This window comes from Sciurus vulgaris (assembly GCF_902686455.1).
Source record: "Sciurus vulgaris genome assembly, chromosome: 5".
Lineage (NCBI taxonomy): Eukaryota > Metazoa > Chordata > Mammalia > Rodentia > Sciuridae > Sciurus > Sciurus vulgaris.
In genome coordinates, this window is record NC_136465.1 from 147634481 (window position 1) to 147659128 (window position 24648).

The following is a 24648-nucleotide window of genomic DNA, read 5'->3' on the forward strand; positions in this document are numbered from 1 at the left end:
TTTAATAAAGTTTGTTCATAATATTAAATGTTTAATTATATAATTTTTAACTCAGTAATCTTTTTTTTTTTCCCCTATGGAGCAATGATACGTCTTTTCTAAGAAAAGATAATATTATATGAAAGTATTATTTTCTCTCTTGATTTTTTTACTTTTCAGTGTATTTTTCTTACTTTTTGATGTATTTTCCCAGATTACTAATTTACCACAATCTATTTAATATTTATTAATATTCACCTATTGATGAATATTCAGATTGCTTTTACTGTTATTTTTTTATTTCAAATAAACTATAATAAAAATCCTTTGGGCACAGTATTTCTGTATGATGACACTTCAATTTCTATTGGATCAAGGCCCAGAATGTAATTGTAAGGTCAATGAGTATCTATGTTTTAATGTTTAAAAATCTGGTAGTCAAATTCCACCAACTTTGGAATAAGGTTCAATTTCATTGGATGGAGGTCACTGTTGTGCTGCATCCTTGTGGCAGTGAATATGATCAGTCTTAGATTTCTATTAACCTGGTATTTTAAAAAGATCTCTCTGTTTCAATCATCATGTCCTTGATGACTAGGGAAGTGGAACCTATTTTTCATGAACGATTATTGTGCAGTTTTTCTTCATTGGATTTCCTGATTATATTAGGTCATTTTTCTTCATTTTGTTAGCACATACTGTTTTTGGTATAAAAGGGAAACATTAACTGCTTATGTTAAATATATCAAATATCAGGTTGAACATATGTATTTGCAATTTGTGATAAATTTTGTTGTACCAAAAGGTAATTAAGAACAGCTGAACCAAATATTCATCTTACTTCATGTTACTTCAGTGTATCATCCATCGTTTCTTTTCCTTACAGATTTTTTAACAAATAAAAATTTAATTTCAGGCAAACTACGTATCTGTTATATTAAGTTTTATATATATATACACATATATATATTCTCTAATGTTTCGTTTCAACATTACTATAGTTTTACAGCTTCACAAGTATTATAAAATGGGACTTTTCCTTTCAAACGGATAGCTGTATTTCTTCAAAATTAACTCATTATTAATAAACTTAACTAATATTGTTTCCATTTATTTGTAGAACTAGAAAATTTTTCCAAACCAAAATTATTGCAGGTTTCCAGAATTAAGTTAACATTTAAAGCCTACTTAAATATGTAGACTGCAAAACAATAGGTATTCTAATTTTCTTTACTATGGCATCTATATAACATGAAAGGCAAAATGAAAATAGGTTGAATTTAAATTTTAAAGAACAATAATAAAACACAAAGTAATTATACATGAAAAATGACATTTTTTTTTTTTTTCAGTATAGAATGCCCTTCACTGTGTGGAAATGGTACTTAGTTATAGTTTCTTTCTCACAGGACTGACTTAGCTGGACTTCAGTGGACCATGTGATAACACAATAGTCCTAACCTTTTTGACCTCTGAAAGCTGTGCTCAGTTTACAGCATATTGTCATATCATTCAGGCTTCAGTTGTCACTAAAGCATCATGAAGCCCTTGTACTTTTTCAAACAGGCTGCACTTTGTAAACTAATGCTGCTTAGAAGTAACATGATTCTAAGCACATCAGTTATCCAATGATCAGAATAGACTTTTTCCATTTTAAAACTCATATTAAAACAAAGTAATCGATTTGATTGCATTATTTTATTACTACCACTGTAACTACTATGATGTATGACCCCAATTATAGCTACTTCTACTAAAACAAAACAAAATTAAAGTACAACATGTAAACATTATACAGAACATCTAGAAGCATGTGAATAAGTGGAGAGAATACTTTGTAAATACTAATGGTCCATCCTCAATCTGTGCCCTTTAATAAAGAAAACATAGCTGTGTAGATACAAATCAGGGTAAAAACAGACCACATGCATTCTACACTAGTAATATATAAGCTCTCCCTAGGTGCTCTCTAGCCACAATCTCCTCATAAGCCCTATGCATAGATGCACATTAATTGTAACCATTTACTAAGAATGAAATTGAAACTCAGAGAAATTTTAAGAATTCCCCTGAACCACACAATCACAAGCAAGTGAGTTAGTTTTCATATCGACGTTTTCTTTTTCAAAGCCTGTCTTTTTCCTACCCCAACCCTGGAGCAATGACTTTCAGCTGAGTGTCTATTTAACTGGTTCCTGCTCACTGCATATGGCTCCATTTCACTGCTCTCATATTTGTTGAAAAATGTTAGAAAAGGCAAACAACTTATTGAAGAAATGAGCCTATGGCAGTCTATTTAATTCTGAAGCTCTTTCAAAATCTTGCCAATAATTTTAGCTGTTTTATTCCTGATACATGTATGACTCCATATTTACAAAAAATAATGAAAAACATATTTTGACATAATTAACAGTAATATGATTATGCAGATGGCCTAAAGTTACACAGGCATACAATAAAATGACATAAATGCAGAAACAAAAAAATTGAGGGATCAGACTGGCATGTTTAATTCCCTGAATTTTAACCTTAATTGAATTCAGTGGTACTTTCAGCAAAATTCCCTCCTGCTTTACACCTGAAAGCAGATGGAAGCAGATTGCATCATGAGTTCAGTCCTTTCAAATTACAATAGTTTATGATGCTCATCTGCATTTTAATCAGATACAAAGGATTTATTCCTGAAATGCATCAAGAAAGCCCATTTTCAGCACTTGGAAATGCATCAGAGGGTTTATAGCCAATCAAGTAAAATATGTTGCACATTTTTACTTTGTATCTCTTCCTCCTGAGTATATCATATTACATGGTGAGAAGTGTCAGCAGTTTTATTAGAAGTTGTGCATAATCCTCTAGATGACTTCAAACTCAAAATTTATTTTCATTAGTATTAACTTCTGTTTTAAGGGGACTAATATTTTGTCATCTAATTTAATAATCATTCTTTTTAATGTGCTAAATTCTAATAAATGTGCTAAATTCTAATAACAAATAGTGTAGTCAGTAAATAGGAGTTTGCATCTGCTACAATCTTCTTTGGATCAAATATGAATTGGTCAGCCTACAGCCACCTCTGGAAATTAACTAGGGAATCAGAATAACATTTTTGTGGCGGAAGAAGAAATCTCATTGCTCCTAAGAGAATATGTCAACTTTCAGATGACACTATTTACTTTAAAAAAATTATGACTATTAATAATGAAACAAAATCATAATATTCATTAGAGTATTTGCTTTATTGAATAAAACATATTTTAGCTTCCTATCTAATATTCTGATTACTAAAAATTTGGGACTGCATTGCTATTTTATTTCACTAGTTTTTTTATATAGTAACTGAAAGTGAATAGGAAAGAAAATGATAAAAATGCAAATAAATCACTTTCAAAATAAATGTTGAAAATAAAGAGAATACTAATGAACTCATTATGCTTAGTAGCATGGTTTTATGAGGATATGTTTAAAATAATGCACATTAACTTGTATTATTTATGCCTTTAGTTTAAATAAATTTCAAGAAGTAGATATACAAATGTTTTAGAATCATCACATATATTCAAAACAGTATAATCTCCTGGCAAATGTAATCACATAAAGACATGTAATTGCTAATATGAAATTCAAGCAATCTTCTCAATTTTTCTTATATTCAAATTATTTACTTATCTGAAGTTTATCAAATGGGAATGTATTATATTACCATTCAGGTGTTTAGTATTCTATTGTAAAAAAAAAAAAAAAAAAACAGCAAATAGAGAATTTTGTCAACAAATAAATCAAATTGTGTTATCCCTGAAACTATTCATTCAATAAATAAGTGCACATTTTTAATGAATTTATTGTTTTAGTGATATAGAAAACGTGAGAGAAATTTGTATAGAGAAGGAAGCTTATGTTAAGGAAAACATTATAGAAATAGAATAGACCTTTGTAATTATAGGTCTAAAATGTATTTCATCAGTAGAGATTGATTAAGCAAATCTCAAATGAAATACAGGTTTCAGTCTGTGTAGAAAGTGGCACAGAAGAGATCTTTAGCAGGATGAAAACAGCTTTGAGGGAATGTATTCCACACCTTTCACTAAAGACCTAGTTTGTTGCAGTTTTGTCACTTGCTGTTTGATTTTGAATATGCTTTTCAGGACCACTGAGACTTAGTATGCCTACCTGCTAAATAAGTATTATATTTATCTTCCAAAAGAGTTGTGCAATACTTAGTGATATAATGTTGTATTAGCTTCTTGTTGCTTTGACAAAAAAAAAAAAAAAATCCATACGCTGAACAGCTTAAAGGAGGAAAATGTATTTTGGCTCACCTTACAGAGGTCTCAGACAAGGTCAGTTGGCCCTGTTTTGTGGCATGTGGTCACACAGTTGATCAGACAAGAGTGAGGACAGAGGTTTGTGTACCTCATGGTAGCCAGGAAACAAAGAGAAAATCAAAAAGACACCAGAGTCCTAATATCTCCTTCAAGAGCATTCACCTAATGACCTAACTCCTCCAAATATGCCCCATCTCTTTTTTGTTGTAATTATTATCACATGTTAATTGTACAAAATAGTGGATTTCACTGAAATTTACATACATAGTATTCCTTTATAACTTACTCTTTTTATTTCAGCGAGTTCAGATAATATCCTCTCTTTCATTTTTTATTCTTGGAGTTTCATTTAATCTTTTCCCTTTTGTTTTTGCTTAACCTAGCAATAAGGTTATTAATTTTATTAGTCTTTAAAGAAAACTTATTTTTCCATTTATTTTTCTTGAGTGCTTTCCTATTCTCGATTTCATTGGCTTCTGCTCTAATCTTTATACCTTTCTTTCTTGTGTTAGCTGTATGTTTAATTTGTTCTTCTTTATCAAATACTATGAGTTGAAACTTCAGCTCTTTTTTCCTTTTTAATATAAGGATTTGTAGCTAATATATTCCCCTCTATGCACTGCTCTAGCTGCATCCCACCAATTTTGGTATACTGTTTCCATTTTCTTTCATCTCAAAGTATTTTATAATTTTCCTTGTGATTTATTCCTTGAACCAGCTAGTATTTGGCCTTACGTTGTTTAATTTCTACATATTTGCATGTTTCCCGATTATTTTGTTGTTGATTTCTAATTTCATTTCCATGTGCTTAAATAACATATCTCCTAAATTATTTTTATCATTTTAAATGAATTGAAGTGTGTTTTTATGGCAGAGAACATGTTTTATTTTCACAAATATTCCACATGTACTTGAGAAGAATATGTATTCTACTGTTATTAGGTAAAGTGTTCCATAGATGTCCATTAGAAGTAACTGGTAAGGAGTGAGAGTATCTTCTAATATCTACTTCTCTCCTAGTCATAATCTCTGAACCATGACTCTGGTGCTTGTAGAGTGACTTCCCCAGTTTAGGGGCTGAGAAACTAGTAGACAGTAAGGCAGTGGCTATAGGTCTCTCTGTAGTTTGCCTTTCTAGGATGAAACCTCTGTCAGAAAAGCTGGGGCAATGGCAGTTGAGAATCCAGTATATTCTGTAGTTAGCACACCAAAGATGGAACCTTTATTCCACCAGAAGGGACTACCCCTGCACTGTACTCCTGAGGATTTAGTTTCAGCATTATGTAAGTAGGACAGAATGAAAATGTTATTATCCTACCCTCCTGGGAAAATACCCCTTCACTTGGGACATGAGGGTAGAAGGAGTTCCATATTACTGGCTGTATCATTCTGAAGTAGAGTTTCCATTTCACTAAGCTGGAAAGAACCAAGATGGTGCCAGTATTAGTTTAAACAACAGACTCAGTAGGACATGGTGGTGCACGCACATAATCCCAGAGACTTGGGAGGTTGAGGCAGGAGAATCACAAGTTTGAGGCCAGCCTTAGCAACTTAGCAAGGCTCTATGAACTTAGTGAGACTCTGTCTCAAAATAAAAATAAAAAGGGCTGGGAATGTAGCTAAGTGGTAAAATACCCCGGGGTCATTCCCCAGGACTAAAACAAACAAAAAGTAAAACAAAAAAGACCGATCCCCAAGTAACATAGACTTGAAGTTCAGATGTTAATATGCACAGTATCAAAATTTAGGTTTCCTTAAATATTCCTTTATTTGCTGCATGTCCTTAGGGGTGTTGACTTTAAATATCAGGGTAGTTTTATTATGTCCCTTGCTTTCAGTGTACGTTACTAGGATTCCTCCATGATTTGTCAAACTCACTAATTATAATATCATTATATAGCAATGCTTTTATATCAGGTGAGTCCTAAGAAGAACTGCTGAAGAGAAAATCAAATTCCCATTGATTAGCTTCCTCTATGCATATAGGACAAATGGTCCCAGGGCCTGGGGTCAGCATCCAGGTTATTGTCCCATGATTGGTATTTTTATGCCCAAAGCTTCTCAAAATACTATGTGTATACCAATAACCTGGAGTTCTTGTTAAAATAAAGGTTCTGACTCAGAGAGTCTTTCTGGGGCTTAAGATGTGTTTCTACAATCTCTCATATAGCACTGCTGACACTGGTCTGTGAATCATTCTTAAATTGCAAGGACTATGTCATCTCAGATAGTCAGTCTCTTAACAGGCCATCTACCAAATAAATCCACACTGAATTTTTTATTTCTAATGAGTAAGTCAGAATGTTGGGAATACTTTCATACTGAAAAAAAGCAAAGGAAAACAAAAATACAGATGTATAACTCAATCATTCAGATGAAATTATTTAGTTGATAATAGGACAGTAAAAGAGATATTTCGGGTGTGAACGAGTGGCCTTCATTTAAATATATAGATATTCGGCCTATAAGAATGCTGCTATTGCTACAAATTAATCCATAATTTATAATTTTGCCCAATGTGTTTATTAATTTCCCATTTCTCCAAAACAAAGTGCCATAGACCTAGCAGCTTAGTAGAACAACTATTTATTATTTCACAGTTTCATAATGTGAGAAATTCAGACTAGTTGCAACTGAATTTTCTACTCAAGTTCTCACCAGGATAAAATTATGGTGCCAATCAGTATTTTGATCTCATCTGAGTTTGAGGCCCTCTTCCAGATTTAGTCAGGTTGTTGGCAGAATTAAGTTCCTTGTAGTTGTCACATGGAGGTTCTCTTGATAGCTATTGACTAGGGTTTACTCTCAGCATCTAAATCATGCTCTCAGGTCCCAGCCAAGTGACTGTCTCACAACAAAGTAGCATACTTCTTCAAGGTCAGCAATAGAATCTTTAGTCTTTTTAGAAAGAATTTGATAATAGGATAATCATAGGATTGAGTCCCTATCACCCTGTAACATATAGGGAAATGACTATCCCATAATGTGAGGTTCTCCCCACATTGGAGAGGAGAGGATCATACGAGAGTATGGGTCACTAGGGGTCATCTCAAAATTGTGCAAACAATTGTGCAACCCACAAAACTGGCAATCAGGTCCTGTGAAGCTCATGTCCATTTTTAACTTTACAGTAGGTCCTCAATCACCCATCTTATTTATAATTCACAGTAATAGTCCTCTATCAGCATATTCTCTTAGTTTTCCAAATAACCAAAGGAAAAAAAAAAAAAAAAACCTTAATCCTTCCATATTTAAACTCGATACATATGTGACAAAGGTTTTAATTATTTCTTTTAAATTTCCTTTTAACCAAATGCTGCAGAATAATCTTTTTAGTTCCATTTTCTATATTTTTGACATTCTTATCTGCCAACTTAAACTAGTTCTGTCCACTTACACTACTATCAATGGAAAAATGTTTTCTTTTCATTGTATTTTGAATTTCCATTCAATTTAAATTATCAGTAATATTGATAATTATAACATCAGATTAAAATAAGTTCACTGAAACATTTATCAGGTTCAAATGTGTTAATACAAAAACATATTTGCAGACTGAAAAATCCAACGAAAATATTACTTATGGCTTTTGTCATAGACATCAATAAGGAGATGTTGAAAGATTTATTTCTCATGCTTAGGTGCCAGAATACTATGGAGAAAATATTTAAGCTGAAAGATTTCAAAGCCTATATTTATGCATTGGGTCCCCACATGCAACATCATAGGTTTTTAAGTATAAAATATTGATTTATAAATTTTCTCAATTTTTTTCTTCCATACTAAGAATAAAAATCCAAGAATTTTTAAAAAATCCAAGAATTTTAATGTAATTGTAAATTCTGTAACAAGATAATGGGAGTAGGGTAGATCAAATGGGTATAAAAAGCTGTTGAAAGATTTATTTCAGATGTCTGATCTAAAAACAAAACCTGAGTAGTTCTTTTGCAATCTAAATGTTCTGCATAATGCACTTCAAACATGCATGTAATATAAATGATTATGGAATATCTGAGGAACATGATATTTTAAACAAAACTTCTACCTATAATTATTTTTATACATAATTTAGGTAACTATTACCCTTCTGTAAGCATTATGATAATTATCTAATTATGTATGATATAAAAAAGTATTTTCCTCTAAAGATTTTTACTATTTGTATGTGAATTATTTAGTCCTTTTGTTTAGTAGTGAGTAACAATGTATTGTTTATATATAACTTTTAAAAGACCATAAAATAAATTCAAAGTATGCTTATTAATTTAATTGGGAATAAGTAGGAAATACAGAATTACTTCATATGTAAATATAAGTGTGTGTATATCTCACATTAAATATAGCACATTTACACACTTCTACATATTGAAAAGCAATCTATAAACATAGAACATATTTGTTATAAATTAACCAAGAATTGCATTTCCCTGTTAGACTAGGAACAGCTAAATCTTTAAGACTTCAAATTAAAAGCCACTTTTCTTTCTAAATGTGCAGGTAAAAATTACAAGAAATTCCCTTTTATGACAAAACTTAAGTTATAGTGTAATTATTTACACATCTGTGCCACAGTAATTGTATAAGTTCATAAAGGAAATTCATTTTCAGTGACTCTCTCCAAGTCATCAAAATGATATTATCATAGTGATTTTTGTAAAATACAAAGTTAATCATTTTACTACAAAACCAAAACTTCTCAGGGCCTCCATACTACCTAATGGATAAAGTTTATACATTTTGTACGTAAAGGTCTTCTAAGTACCTCTTCTGCTTTATTTGGTGATGGCAAAATATATTAATATGATAATGCAAATGGTATACATCTGGTAATCAATCAAAAATATTTCTAGTCTTTTGGTTTTTCTGAGAGGTCTATTTCCTTATTCAATTCTCAGTTTTCCATTTGACAATCTCACAGTCCAAGTATTTTGCAATCTAGCAATCATTAGTTTGAAAGTGATATAGATCTTCCATTAAGGCTATCCATCCAGGAGAAATGGACAATGATAATTACTTTTGGAATTTCTGACCAATCAGAGGACTTCCTTTTTATGTGAAACCCTGCAGCATTCCATCCCCAGCAATAGCATGAAGAATCACTGTCAACTTCAATCAAGGTATATTTTTCACTTTTCTTAGCTAAATAAAACCTGCTGACATCTATTGTTTTGGGCTAACTGAAGGTATACATATATAGGGAGCAATTATGTAGCAACTATATATAGTACGTGAGCAACTATATAATATATGTAGACATTAATGAACTATGAACCATGACTATTGCTATATCTCCAGTTTCATGCATTCCTGCATCACTAGAATTTTAATGCAACAAGAGCTTAGAGAAAATATATTTTTATTTTTAAATTTTTACATAATTATTTTATTGTCATATCATCTTCAGTGCCACATGGTATACAAATGTGTAAAATAAAAAATTACAGATTCCTATAGTCTTTTATCAGTTCTTTGTAACTAACAGCAGTTCTAATTGGCAGCTTGCTTGCTGATTGAGAACTTCCTAACTCCAGTCCCTGTTAACTCACTCAGAAAACACAGCTGTGCATATTACCTCTGAATGCCCACCTCAGAAAAAAGTGTTTTTCACAGTCACTGTCCTCATTGATTAAAGCAAACAAGCACCAGAATTTCTGGATAGAAAAGGCCACATTTCCATAGATAAAACAAATCTTTTGGCACAGAAACTCCACCCACTTAGAGACCATTCTGACATGTGGTTTCTGTAAAAATTTCTCCTAAATAAAATGGTAGAGTGTACACATAATAGATTTTGTGTATTTCTTAATTTTAAACCTATCTATAGTATTCAGATATGTTGATTCTCAACATGTCGCAATAGTATAGACACTGAATTTTTAAACACCGTTTCTTAGTATTGAAATTGTCTTTTCTATTTTTTGGAAAACATATAAGACACACTACAACTAACCATAAACTGAATCTTTTCAGATGACTAATTAATGAAGAGTAAGTAATCATGGAGAAAAAGGAAAATTCTTCCTTTTTCTTTTCATTATAAATACATGTCATTTAGCTTTCTTTTTCTTTTTCTTTCTTTTTTTGGTGGTCCTTGAGATCAACCTCACACACATGCTAGGTAAGCACTCTACCACTGAGCTACATTCCCAGTCCTTCGTTTAGTGCTTTTAGAATATAAAAGTACTAGAACAAACAAACAAAATACTTGTAACTTATAAATGGCTTTGTGAACATTGGAAGCTAATATTTAAAATCAGATATACCATTAATTTGTTTGAAATAAATTTAGTTCCTAAGATCTTAGGCAATGATTATAAAAATAAGATTATGCTCAATGTTTATACTTACAATCTCTGATATTATCACTAAAAAAATGATTTTGAAGTGTATATACCAACTGAATTAAAGTCAGTTCGGTATGAAAATATACATTGAATATCTCTTATGCATCTTTGGTATTTTGTGTCCCTTTTTGTCACATCAGTAATTAAATGTATACTAGCATGAGACACTGTTCTCAATCACACAGGAATTCTTTGCACAATTTTTTGTCATGTGTGTGCACAGTAAACAATGGAAATAGTGGTTCTTTGAGTTATGCTACTTGGAAGTTACTAACATTACTTGCATCCATAGTATGCAAGTAATACATTTAGAGAAAAAAATAAGAGTGAAACTACAGATAAGGTTGATGTTTGAAAGTCTGCATAAGAAAGTAGGTTTTGATTCATTTGACATAGGCTGCTACTGTCAATTGTCTTTGAATACTCCTCAATCTATGAATTTTGCCAACTATCAAAGTTCTTTTTTTAAATTTTTTTTTATTTTTTTATTTTATTGTAAACAAATGGGATACATGTTACTTCTCTGTTTGTACATGGCGTAAAGGCATACCATTTGTGTAATCATAAATTTACATAGAGTAATGTTGTTTGATTCATTCTGTTATTTTTTCCCTTCCCCCCACCCCTCCTACCCCTCTTTTCCCTCTATACAGTATTTCCTTACTCCATACTTGCCCCCCTCCCTAACCCTAACTCTAACCCTATCACTAACCCTTCCCTCCCCCCATTATGTGTCATCATCCACTTATTAGCGATATCATTCGTCCTTTGGCTTTGGCTTTTTGAGATTGGCTTCTCTCACTTAGCGTACTATTCTCCAATTTCATCCATTTGCCTGCAAATGCCATAATTTTATCATTCTTTATGGCTGAGTAATATTCCATTGTATATATATATACCACAGTTTCTTTATCCACTCATCAATTGAAGGGCATCTAGGTTGGTTCCACAGTCTGGCTCTTGTGAATTGAGCAGCTATGAACATTGATGTGGCTGTATCTCTGTAGTATGCTGATTTTAAGTCCTTTGGGTATAGGCCAAGGAGTGGGATAGCTGGGTCAAATGGAGGGTCCATTCCAAGTTTTCTAAGGAATCTCCACACTGCTTTCCAGAGTGACTGCACTAATTTGCAGCCCCACCAGCAATGTATGAGTGTACCTTTCTCCCCACATCCTCGCCAACACCTGTTGTTGCTCATATTCTTGATAATCGCCATTCTAATTGGGGTGAGATGGAATCTTAGGGTGGTTTTGATTTGCATTTCTCTTATTACTAGAGATGTTGAACATTTTTCCATATGTTTGCTGATTGCTTGTAGATCTTCTTCTGTGAAGTGTCTATTCATTTACTTGGCCCATTTGTCAACTGGATTATTTGAATTCTTGGAGTAGAGTTTTTTGAGTTCTTTATAGATTCTGGAGATTAGTGCTCTATCTGAAGTATGATTGGCAAAGATATTCTCCCACTCTGTAGGCTCTTGCTTCGCATTGCTGATAGTTTCCTTTGCTGAGAGAAAGCTTTTTACTTTGAATCTATCCCAGTGGTTGATTCTAGCTTTTATTTCTTGTGCTATGGGAGTCCTGTTAAGGAAGTCTGATCCTAGACCAACAAGGTGAAGATTTGGACCTACTTTTTCTTCTATAATCTGCAGAGTCTCTGGTCTGATTCCGAGGTCCTTAATCCATTTTGAGTTTAGTTTCGTGCATGGTGAGAGATATGGGTTTAGTTTCATTCTGTTGCATATGGATTTCCACTTCTCCCAGCACCATTTGTTGAAGAGGCTATCTTTTCTCCATTGCATATTTTTGGCACCTTTGTCTAGTATGAGAAAATTGTATTTATTTGGGATTGTGTCCGTGTCCTCTATTCTGTACCATTGATCTAACTTTCTATTTTGGTACCAATACCATGCCGTTTTTGTTACTATTGCTTTGTAGTAGAGTTGAAGATCTGGTATTGCAATACCCCCTGTTTCACTCTTCCTGCTAAGGATTGCTTTAGCTATTCTGGGTTTCTTATTCTTCCAGATGAATTTCATAATTGCTTGCTCTATTTCTGTAAGGTACATCATTAGGATTTTAATTGGAATTGCATTGATTTTGTATAGCACTTTAGGTAGTATGGCCATTTTGACAATTGCCGGGGACCAGCCCAAGCAGCAGAGTCCAGGGGTCCTTGATGGCCTGAAATGTAAAAGCCCCGAGTGATTAGGCGGCGCAGCGTCGGCGATGGACAGCAACCACACAGACTCAGGTCAGTGTTAGGTTGCTGACAAGTTTATTGAATTTACCAGCAATTTTTATACCCTTTACAAACTTACTAAGAATAAAGGAGGGAGTTTCAAGGGCATAGATAACAGAAGAAGGATTTGGGCATTTAGCCAACAGGCGCCATCTGGTAATATCTTATCTTACTTGACATTTTCCCACAATGAAGTATCCTTGACTCGAAACTTACAAAAGCAAGTTGTTGTATACTACTTGTTTTTCCTTGAAGTTTAACTTTTATTTGATCTCTTACCGCTAAGACTAATTATAACTTCTAGTAATTTGTTATTAATTTTTCATGACTATAATTACATGTCTATGCTATGTTAAATCATATTATACTATTAAGAACCAAGTTATTGTCTTCAGAGTAAAAATCTTCATCTAAAAGAACTAAAACTTTCCTTTTGAACTAAATATAATGTATTTCTGTGGGAGGCTCATTACTTTGCAGAAGAAACCAGATGTAATAAATATGTTGATCACTGAAGCTAAGAGAATCACTTATATGCAACTAGATGTCTGGGAGTTTTGTAAAAGTTAGCAAAAACATCACAAGACATATTGCTTCAGAATGTCCACCATTCCCTATAGGAATATTAGTGCTTTGTGTAAACAAATGAACTTTATTTTACTGGAATTGAGTTAACTCATATGAACTGTTTGTGTTCCCATCATCCTTCAACCGAAGAACTTTATTAAACATGATTAATCCGCGTAATATTGTGAGTTCTGGTGAAAAACAAAAAAGGAAGAGAGATTAACACTCTGAGGAAGGGGCTCCAGCTTTACTCAATTTACGACGAGTCCTTGCTATCGTCTTCCAGGGAAGGCCTTGGCAGCACCCAACTTATGACGAGTCCTTGCTATCATCCTCCAGAGGAAGATTACCAACCTCTGGCATGGGTCTTTATGCGCCAGGCACACTTCCCTGGCATGAGTTTTATGTGCTAGGCGCCCCCGCAGACAATATTAATTCTTCCTATCCAAGAACATGGAAGATCTTTCCATCTTCTAAGGTGTTCTTTAATTTCTTTCTTTAGTGTTTTGTAGTTCTCATTGTAGAGGTCTTTCACCTCTTTTGTGAGATTGATTCCCAAGTATTTTATTTTTTTTCGAGGCTATTGTGAATGGGGTAGTTTTCCTAATTTCTCTTTCTGAAGATTCATCCTTATGTATAAAAATGCATTGGATTTATGGGCATTGATCTTGCAACCTGCTACTTTACTAAATTCACTTATGAGTTCTAAGAGTTTTCTTGTGGAATTTCCAGGTTCCTCTAAATATATAATCATGTCATCAGTGAACAGGGATAGTTTGAGTTCTTTTCCAATTCGTATCCCTTTAATTTCTTTGGTTTGTCTAATTGCTCTGGCTGGAGTCTCAAGAACGATGTTAAATAGAAGTGGTGAAAGGGGGCATCCCTGCCTTGTTCCAGTTTTTAGGGGGAATGCTTTCAGTTTTTCACCATTTAGAATGATATTAGCCATGGGCTTAGCATAGATGGCCTTTACAATGTTAAGGAATGTTCCCACTATCCCTATTTTTTCTAGTGTTTTGAGCATGAAGGGGTGCTGTATTTTATCAAATGCTTTTTCTGCATCTATTGAAATAATCATGTGATTCTTGACTTTAAGTCTATTGATATGGTGAATGACATTTATTGATTTCCGGATGTTGAACCAACCTTGCATCCCTGGGATGAAACCCACTTGATCGTGGTGCACTATCTTTTTAATATGTGTTTGTATGCGATTTGCTAAAATTTTGTTGAGAATTTTTGCATCGATGTTCATTAAAGATATTGGTCTGAAATTTTCTTTCCTTGATGAGTCTCTGTCTGGTTTAGGTATCAGTGTGATATTGGCTTCATAGAATGAGTTTGGGAGGGTTCCCTCCTCTTCTATTTTATGGAATACTTTGAGAAGTATTGGAATGAGCTCTTCTTTAAAGGTTTTGTAGAACTCGGCTGAGAACCCATCTGGTCCCGGACTTTTCTTTGTTGGTAGGCTTTTGATGACTTCTTCTATTTCAGTACTTGAAATTAGTCTATTTAAATTGTGTATGTCCTCCTTGTTCAGTTTAGGCAATTCATATGTCTCTAGAAACCTGTTGATGTCTTCGAGGTTTTCTGTTTTGTTGGAGTATAGATTTTCAAAATAGCTTCTAATTATGTTTTGTATTTCAATCCTGTCTGTTGTGATATTACCTTTTTCATTCCGAATTTTAGTGATTTGGGTTTTCTCTCGTCTTCTCTTTGTTAGTGTGGCTAAAGGTTTATCAATTTTGTTTATGTTTTCAAAGAACCAACTATTTATTTTGTCAATTTTTTGTATTGTTTCTTTTGTTTCAATTTTATTGATTTCAGCTCTGAGTTTAACTATTTCCTGTCTTCTACTACTTTTGGTGCTGGTCTGTTCTTCTTTTTCTAGGGCTTTGAGCTGTAGTGTTAGGTTGTTTATTTGTTGAGTTTTACTTCTTTTATTAAATGCGCTCCATGAAATAAATTTCCCTCTAAGTACTGCTTTCATAGTGTCCCAGAGATTTTGATATGATGTTTCTTTATTCTCATTTACCTCTAAGAATTGTTTAATTTCCTTTCTAATATCTTCTGTTATCCATTCATCATATAATAGCATATTGTTTAATCTTCAGATGTTGGAATAGTTTCTGTGTTTTACTCTTTCATTTATTTCTAACTTCAATCCATTATGATCTGATAGACTACATGGTAGTGTTTCTATCTTCTTGTATTTGCTAACATTAGCTTTATGGCATAATATATGGTCTATTTTAGAGAAGGATCCATGTGCTGCTGAGAAGAAAGTGTATTCACTCTTGGTTGGATGGTATATTCTATAAATATCCGTTAAGTCTAAATTATTGATTGTGTTATTGAGATCTATGATTTCTTTGTTCAATTTTTGTCTGGAAGATCTGTCCAGTGGTGAGAGAGGCGTGTTAAAATCACCTAGTATTATTGTGTTATGGTCTATTTGGTTTCTGAAATTGAGATGGATTTGTTTGACATACATGGATGAGCCACTGTTTGGGGCATAGATGTTTATGATTGTTATATATTGCTGATTTATGCTTCCCTTAAGCAGTATGAAATGACCTTCTTTATCCCTTCTGACTAACTTTGGCTCTCCTCGCCGCTCCTCCCCTGGACAGCCACCGGAGCCCCAGTGGTTTCTCCGAGTCCCATTGCTGTGCTGAGCAGCCTCCTCTACGATGCTCCCAGTTGTCCTCGTTCACTGCTCCATCGGGGGGAGGGGTTTCTCACCGGCAGCTCTACTTCACAAAGTTCCGTGCGTTCCGGGACTACCGTTCCATCCGGCACGCCTCCCCAATGGGAGAGACTCACCCGGCTGCTTTCAGTTGGTCCCAAGTCTCTCAATATCTCCTCTTTTGAATCCTGGGTCCTGGAGCAACATGAAATGCAGCCACCCTCTAGGCCGCCATCTTGAAACCTCCTATCAAAGTTTATTAAAGTAGATTGAGTAATGCCACTTGAAAAAAACCCATGGCATATGTTGCATTTCCTTATACCATCAAACTTTTAATATTCACACTGTGTTCATTATAATAGCTTAATTGTGGATGAAGATATCGTTCATGATTTGGCATGACAATAACTGACAATAAAATGAAAAATAAGACTCCCTGTTTTCAAGCAGTTAGTAATCTGATAAGACATATATGATAACCTAATTATACCACATGACAAAATCCATAATGGAAAGAAAATTTTACACTAAAGACCTCATACCACAGGAAGAATTAAAGGAATTAATATGATTAATTATGGAAGTGTGCTTATACTTTACAGAGCATACATCTTTACCTCACCAAAATTCAAAGCAATATTTTGCATTGAAATAAAATAAAAATGATGTATGGAACAACAACAACAACAAAAATTGAGTTATATCCCCAATACAACTGGAAGAATTTCAGAATTACACAGAGATAGTTTGAAATGTCCTTTAAGTGTTGTTCCTCTTGATGAAAATAAGAAAAGTATCACAAGATTGAACATGTATAGGACATTCTTGGCCTTTTTTGCTCTTGCCTATTATTCTATGTCAGAAAATAGTTGAAAATGTTATGGAAAATTAAATGAAATAAAAAGTAATTTTAATTAAATAAACTAAGATGTTTAAACAAGGAACATGTTGAAGGAAATATATGTGCTAAAGGCACTACATATGAAAAGTACATTATCAAGGTATGTACTATAATGATCAATAGTGAAATTGTCTTCCCATTTATTATGAAGACAAAAATATAGCACCCTGTGTTTGAAAAATATGCAAATACTTTCGAAAATGGCTTGAGAGACAGAATGGTCAGGGACTCAGATTCTCTACAGGCTGACTCTGAAGAAAATAACATTTGACGTTCAAGGTAAAGGTGACAGCAAAAATAAAGGAGTTGCCAGTAGAGTTTCTTTCAAAGTAAGCCTTAGAAAATCACCAGAGTCAAGATATAAGCTATAATCATGTTATCAAAGTAACAGTTGAAGCTACATTAATTCAGTAAGGAAATTGTTATTTGCCTGTCATAATTTTTTATTTCTTCATTTTTTTTATGTTTTATTTTTGGTAACAAGGATTGAACCCAGGGGCACTTAACTACTGAGCAACATCCCCAGCCACCACACACCTCTTTGTTACCAGGTCTTGCCCAATTGCTTAGGGCCTCCATAATTTGCTGAGACTGACTTTAAACTTGCAATCCTCCTATCTCAGGCTCCCACGCTGCTGGGATTACAGGTGTAAAACACCACACCCAGAATCTGTCCTAGATTTTAAATAATCAAAGAGAAGATATACTGCTAAACAAAATGCCCTTGTCAGTGAGACAGAGCACTTTGGAAAGCAGATATTGTCCTGTTGGTTATCCCTCAGAAGAAAAGTATCTGGTCACAGCAGACACTTGTAATAGGTTGACTCCCTTGATCCTGGTATTTGTGCTAAAAATACTGTTGAAATTCAGACTGGTTGATCATTCTTAAAAAACAATGTTTACTCAAAGGAATAGCCAGAGGAAATCGCCAGATGTCTAGAGGTTCTCAAAGCCTGCTTGACAAAGAAGGATTTTTGAGGATTATGTACAATTGTATCTCTTTATTAATGTAAAGGTATATATAAGTAAAACAAATTCATGCAAATAAATCCCTCAACAGTTTTGATCCTGTAAGACCCAATCTTTGATATAGAATACAGCCCTAAAATCCAGGTATTTTCCTCCCTCCACATAGGACATTGTTTTTGCAACCCATTGACCATGAGTTTATAGTTCATAAAGTCATCAAAGTTGCTAAGAAATTACTTATTACTTAGTCAAAACTTGGTCCAGGATGCAGAAGTCAAACAAGAGGTCTCACTAAAAATATGTTTATATTATTTTGACATAAAAGTCTTTAGAATTTACTGAGCAGACATGGTAAAAGTGTTTTTATTTATTTTTTCTTATAGCACCAAGGATCATATAATATAAAACTAATGCCACAATTTATGGTTGATTTAAACAACTTTGTAAAGGGGGTTGAGGATAGAATGAAAATTGTTCTTGAAGCGGAATGTTAACTTTGAAGAGCCTGGTGAAAAGTTGCTGAAGAGCTCTTCAAATCCCATGCTGAGAAATTAACTTCTGTACTTGTTCAGAAGGATATATGAGCCTGGTTTGAAGAAGATGAAGATGATAATTTCAGAGGCACACAGTCAAACCACAGCTGTCATCTACTTTGAAGGAATGCAGGGCCATGCAAATATAATGCTAAATACTATCTTAAATGTATTGGCCATATGCTAAAATGTCCTCTTTTTAATATTGCCTGATGTCTCTTACTATTCCAATTCAGATTCTTCAGGAAGTAGACACCATGGAAGAATGAAAAGTTCAACAGATTTATTTACAGAAACACCAATGAAAGAAAAGGATAACAATGCAGATCTGATATCTGTGAACGAAGAGGAAGAAAAGGAAGAAAGAGTGTATATAAAGAGCTTCAGGCTCTGGTTTAAGCCTCAGAATCTGGTTGGCTGATAGGCATCCCTAAAACTCAGATTTCCCAATCCATTAGAGGCATTATATGTGTATCAGACATGGCTGACTCTGTAGGTTTCCTTGCTGTGTTGGTTCAAAGGCCAGAGGCAAGCTAAAGGTGTATAGTTAAGTGGGAACATGCTTGTTTTTCTCAACTTCTTCATTTCTGTGACCAAAAGACCTGACAGAAATCACATAAAAGAGTAAAAGTTTATTTGGGGCTCATAATTTCAGAGTCTCAGTCTACAGATGGCCAGTCCCACTAGTCTGGGGGTGAGATAAGGCAGAATATCATGGTGGAAGTGTGTGAAGGAGGAAAGCAGCTCAGGAAATGACCATTAGGAAGCTTTGAGAGCTCTCTCTCACCAGGAACAGAAAATATACCCTAAATGCATGTCCCCAATGACCCACCTTCTCCAGCCACACCCTACCCGCCTATAGTTACCATCTAATTAACCCCTATCAAGAGATTAATAGACTAATTAGGTTAAAACTCTCATAACCCAATCATTTCACCTCTAAACTTTTGCATTGTCTCATTTGTGAGCTTTTGGGAGACACCTCATATCTAAACCACAGCATTCTGCGCTGGTCCCCAAAAGTTCATGACCATCTCACAATGAAAAATGCATTTAGTTCATTTTCGAGAGTGCTCATAGTCTTAACATATTTATTTTTGCATTATCCAAAATCCAGATTCAAATTCTCTTCTGAGACTTAAGCAAATTCTCAGCATGAGCTCCCATAAAAATCAAAAGCAAGTTACAGCTGGGCATGGTGCTGCATGTCTATAATTCCAGCAACTCTGGAGGCTGAAGCAGAAGGCTGGCAAGTTTGAGGCTATCTCAGCAATTTAGTGAAGCCCTCAGGAACTTAGCAAGATGCTAAGCAACTTAGTGAGACTGGCTTAAAAGGGCTGGGGATGTAGCTCAGTGGTAAAGTGCCTCTGGGGGGGGGGGTCCCAGTGGGGGCAGAAGCCTGTTACATATATTCAAAAAATAAAGGCACAGACACAGAGTGACAGTTCCATTCCAAAGGGAGAATTAGGGTCTTAGGGGCATAGAAAGAAGGGATAAAAGGAAAACAAGACCCAAAAATCTAACCAGGCAAACAACTCCTGTAGCTCCACATCCAGCATCCGGGGCACATGGCATCATGATGTTCTTTCCAAAGGGCATGCATAGCTCCTCTTCCCTGGTTTTGTTGAATGCAGCCCACACAGCTTCTCTCTTGGCTTCTCTCTGCTCAATTCTTGCAGCTTTCCTCAGCAGACATCCCATGGTACTGTGTCTCTTAATCTAGGGGGTCCCCAAAGCAGTTTTAACTACTTTCTCATATTTCCATGAACCACCCTCTCAGGCAGCCCACAGGCATGCAATCCTGCTGCACGTAGTCTGGCCTCCCAGACCTTTCATTGAAATATTGGTGGAAGCCTCTATGATGCCCTAAGTCCAGCATCCTGCAGTCCTGCAGAACCAGCACTCTACTGTTGATACCAAAGTCTGCTGCCATCTCAAACAGTAGCCATATCTCCTGGGACCTTGGCTGGAGCAGTCTCTGAGTGCCTAGGCAACTATACATGGTAAAGCAACTTCCTGGTCCTTCCCCTGCAAGTATGGTGGCCCACCAGTCTCTTCTCAAAAAGATTTTTAGCTTCATACTCCTTGGCCTGAGATAGGAGTGGTCTTGCCAATTCCTGAGATGACCTCCAGTCATCTTTCCTATTATCTCTGGTTAAAAGATTTAGCATTTCTTTAGTGGCCATAATGCAAAACTATCTTCCTTAGCACCGGTTTTATTGGCACAATTCTGGCCAACTGAAAGTTTTTTCAGATCTTTCTGCTTTGCCCTTTGGTCCGTGTTATCACAGTCAATTTGACTAAAAGCTTCTGGCAATACCCATGACACTCCCTGAAGGCTATGCTATTTTGAAATTTCCTCTACCAGATTAAGTAGTCTGTCACCTTTAAATTCCACCTCACAGAAAGTCTCAGACATGGGCAAAATGTTGACAACTTCTTAAACATAACACAAATGGTCTCAGTTTCCAAAAGAGTCCTCCTTCTCTGAAACCTCGTGAAGTCAGTCTTTACTGTTCATACTTCTATTGGCATGCTGGTTTTCTGAGCTCCTCTAGAAGTGTTCATTCAGCTCCATTTACAACATTCTAAAGCTTTTCTAGCTTGCATTTGTAAACTTTCAAACTTCCTCCCTCTAAAAACTAGTTCCAAAGGCTTTGAACCACATGGTCACTTTGGTCACAGTGATGACCCCACTTCTCAGTCCCAATTTCTTTTTCAGTAAGCGTTTTTATTTTTGTGATCAAAAGATCCAAGAACAAATAGAGGAGGAAAATTTTTTTGGAGCTCACAGTTTCAGAGTTCACAGTTCATAGATGGCTGACTATTGTTCTAGACTCAAGGCAGAACATCATGGCAGAAGGGTGTGAAGGAGGAAAGCAGCTCATAACATTAAACATGAAGAGATGAGAATGGAGGTAACATGAAGTTAAGAGTATAATTCCATAAATGGGCCTATTGTGCTGACCCCCACCTGCTTTCTTTGCTAAAAAGTAATTCTGCAGCCCCATCTGGCCTAAGTGGACAGGATATGTCATATTTCTCAGCAAACTGAGGCAGGGGCAAATGTCAGGCAGTCATTGTAGGTAATGAATGATGGGGATGGATAGAGGATGATGACTGGTTTATCAAAGAAAGAACAATGTGCTGTTAAGCTCCAAGATTGTGCTCTTGGGCACTCTGGGTTGCTAACAATTAACTTCCACATCCCTGTTCTCAGGCTCATATAAGAGAAAGAAGGAGAAAATGATAATTTAGAAGAGGGGTTCTGAGGTTTATAAAAGCTCAAGACATACCCCTGCCCCCTGGGCCTTTTGGCTGTGAAGTCCCCTTTTCTTCAGAGAAGTCTGTCTCTATCACTTTTTACACTTGCCTGTGTTTCTTGGATGTTTAATCATCAACACCAGGGAATAGGACATGTTCCTAATCTCCAAGACTGGAATCAACATGACCACCAAGCAGAAGAGAGAGAGACTAAGCTGAGCTCACAAAATATATACCCCAAAGGCATGCCCCCCAATGACCCATCTCTTCCAGCCACACCCCACCTGCCTACAGTTACAACCCAAATAATCCCTATGAAAGAATGAGTATACTCATGAGCTTAAGCTCTTATAACCCACTCAGATCACCTCTAAACTTTCTTGCATTTTCTCACACAAGAGCTGCTGGGAACACCTCATATCTAATGATAATAGGTCCTGAAGGTCTAGCACCTGTCAGCTGACTACTCCTTGGAATAGATTCTCTTTTGAAGTGGACTCTGAGGGGCACATTTCCATGGTTGCTGCACTTAAAGAATCATACCAAAAAAATGTTTAAGGACATAAGTAAAGTGAAGAAAGCCCATATTTTTTTACCAAAACTTTCGGTGCTTTTTTGGGGAGCTTGCAGTTGTGGGGTCTCTATAGCAGTAACAGAATGGTAGGAAATATATGTGGGTTCCTCTGGTTCCAATAGTTTCCTTTAAATTCCTTTCCTCCCCAACAGCTCTGCAGGTCACCTTCAGCATTGCACATCTCCACCAATGTCAGTTTTCTCCAGTATCAATCTCATCAAATTTGTGAATTAGTAATGATTCAGTGCACGAACTAGCCTTTGGAAAATTATATTTTCCTGAATAATGTATTATAATGTTTTATTTATGGTGTTTGTTTTAAATAGAAACTGTACGTTTTAGCATTAATTGTACGATTTTACTATTTAGAATGCAACTGTTAGTGAACATTGTTATTGTTCAGTGATCAAGAAACAATAAAACTTTATGTTTTATTATGATAGCTTGATATACATAAAGATTTTTAATATTTTAAATACATTTTAAGAAATTAATATATGCTTTGGGTTTATGTAGGAAGTTTAAAAAATGTTAGTTTGAGGTCCTTGGGAAATTGGAGGATTTCTAAACTTGAGCAATCCTTGGTTTTATCATATATTACAGACTTTTGAACATGTTATTCTAGGACTTCTATCTACTTTTCTACTCAACTTCATCTTTCAATATTCTGTATCTCATACTTTCTCTACTCGTGATACTGAGGAACTTGACTGAATTACAGTTGAAAGTACTACTATATTTCATATTTGCATTTCTTTAATTATACTATTCTCCAGGATCCCATACACTTCCATCTTTTTCAACCTGGGAAAATCACAAAGATGCTCAAAGCCTTGGTTTGACTATCATTTTTACCAGCTAGCTACACAGTTCCTTCTGTTCTTTATGCTCCATAGATACCTGCTATATATTTAGACTACCTTACTCCTTAATTTTTCAGATCCAGAATATTTATTTTTATGTTGTAAAAAACAAGAATGCTGAATTAAAATGGCAGCTGTGCCATAAAAAAACAGTCAAGCTTGTTTTTCAAGAAGTTTAATAATCTGCTCACCAAAACCCCAATCATTTATTGTGTTATAATTTTAAAAACTTTCATGTAACTGCAAAAAGTGTTGCAATTAATGTTCTACTTTTTAATCAAAAGTGCTTACCAAATGAATTAGAAAGTATGATCAATGACATTTACATTCCTTTTATGATAACATGACCAAACTTATTACCGAATGATGTGTATCTAAAGTTCATTTTTCTCTAAAAGGATTAATTACATAATTTTTCCCTGTACATGATATATAAGTTAATTATTTGAACTTCCACATTATATATCTAAATTAAAAGAGTCATGTGGGCAAATTGAAAGCTTTTTAATTAATATATGAGGATAACTGTACCAATTTGTATGAAACCTCTACTGTCTACAACTTTCAATAAAAAATTTAATTAGCAAACTGGCTTATTAGCATAAATACAAACATCCACATTTTAATATATAGCATCACCCAATATGTAATTAGATTAGAAAGTATGCTTGTATTTTTCAAACTAAATATAAAAAATTTCATTTTATATATTTAATCTGTTTATTTCACTTTTGAATAACATGGTTTGACTCTGATAAGATGGATATCAGGACTTAATGAATGAGGAAATATTGGATGCCCTGTTTCTGTCGTATACATGTCAGAATTGGCAAATGTCCATTCTCTACTAGTAAAAAGAAGTCATATGTCACAGTTATGATGTAATTATATTGTTATTTCACAGCTGTCAAAAAGCATCATCTTGAAATATGACCTTTTAAAGTATGTACTTAAAAAACTTTCTCAACATTTTATTGAGAATCTTTCAGAGACCTTGTAGTTACTATAACCAGAAGCACAATAAATAGAAGTTTTTTATATAATTTTAATAGAATTTTTAAAATTCTATATTCTAAGATTCGGTGTCCATCAAAAAAATTTTCATATGTATCAACAACATATAAAGCCATGTTATCAAATTCAAGCTATTTAGTCTAATAAAGACACATAGAAGAGCTGATCAAAATAAGAAATAAATGTAAAACATAGTAAGAATACTTTTTAAAATTTGTTTTATATACACTAAAACCCACCCATTCTGTATAATTGAGATGCATCCATACAAATTTTTTATAGTTCTCAGAAATAGTTTGGACATAGAATGAAAGAAATAAAAATGTAATATAAAAGATACATAAGAAGACTGGGGATAAGTAATGTAATGCACAGGACTCAAGCTAAT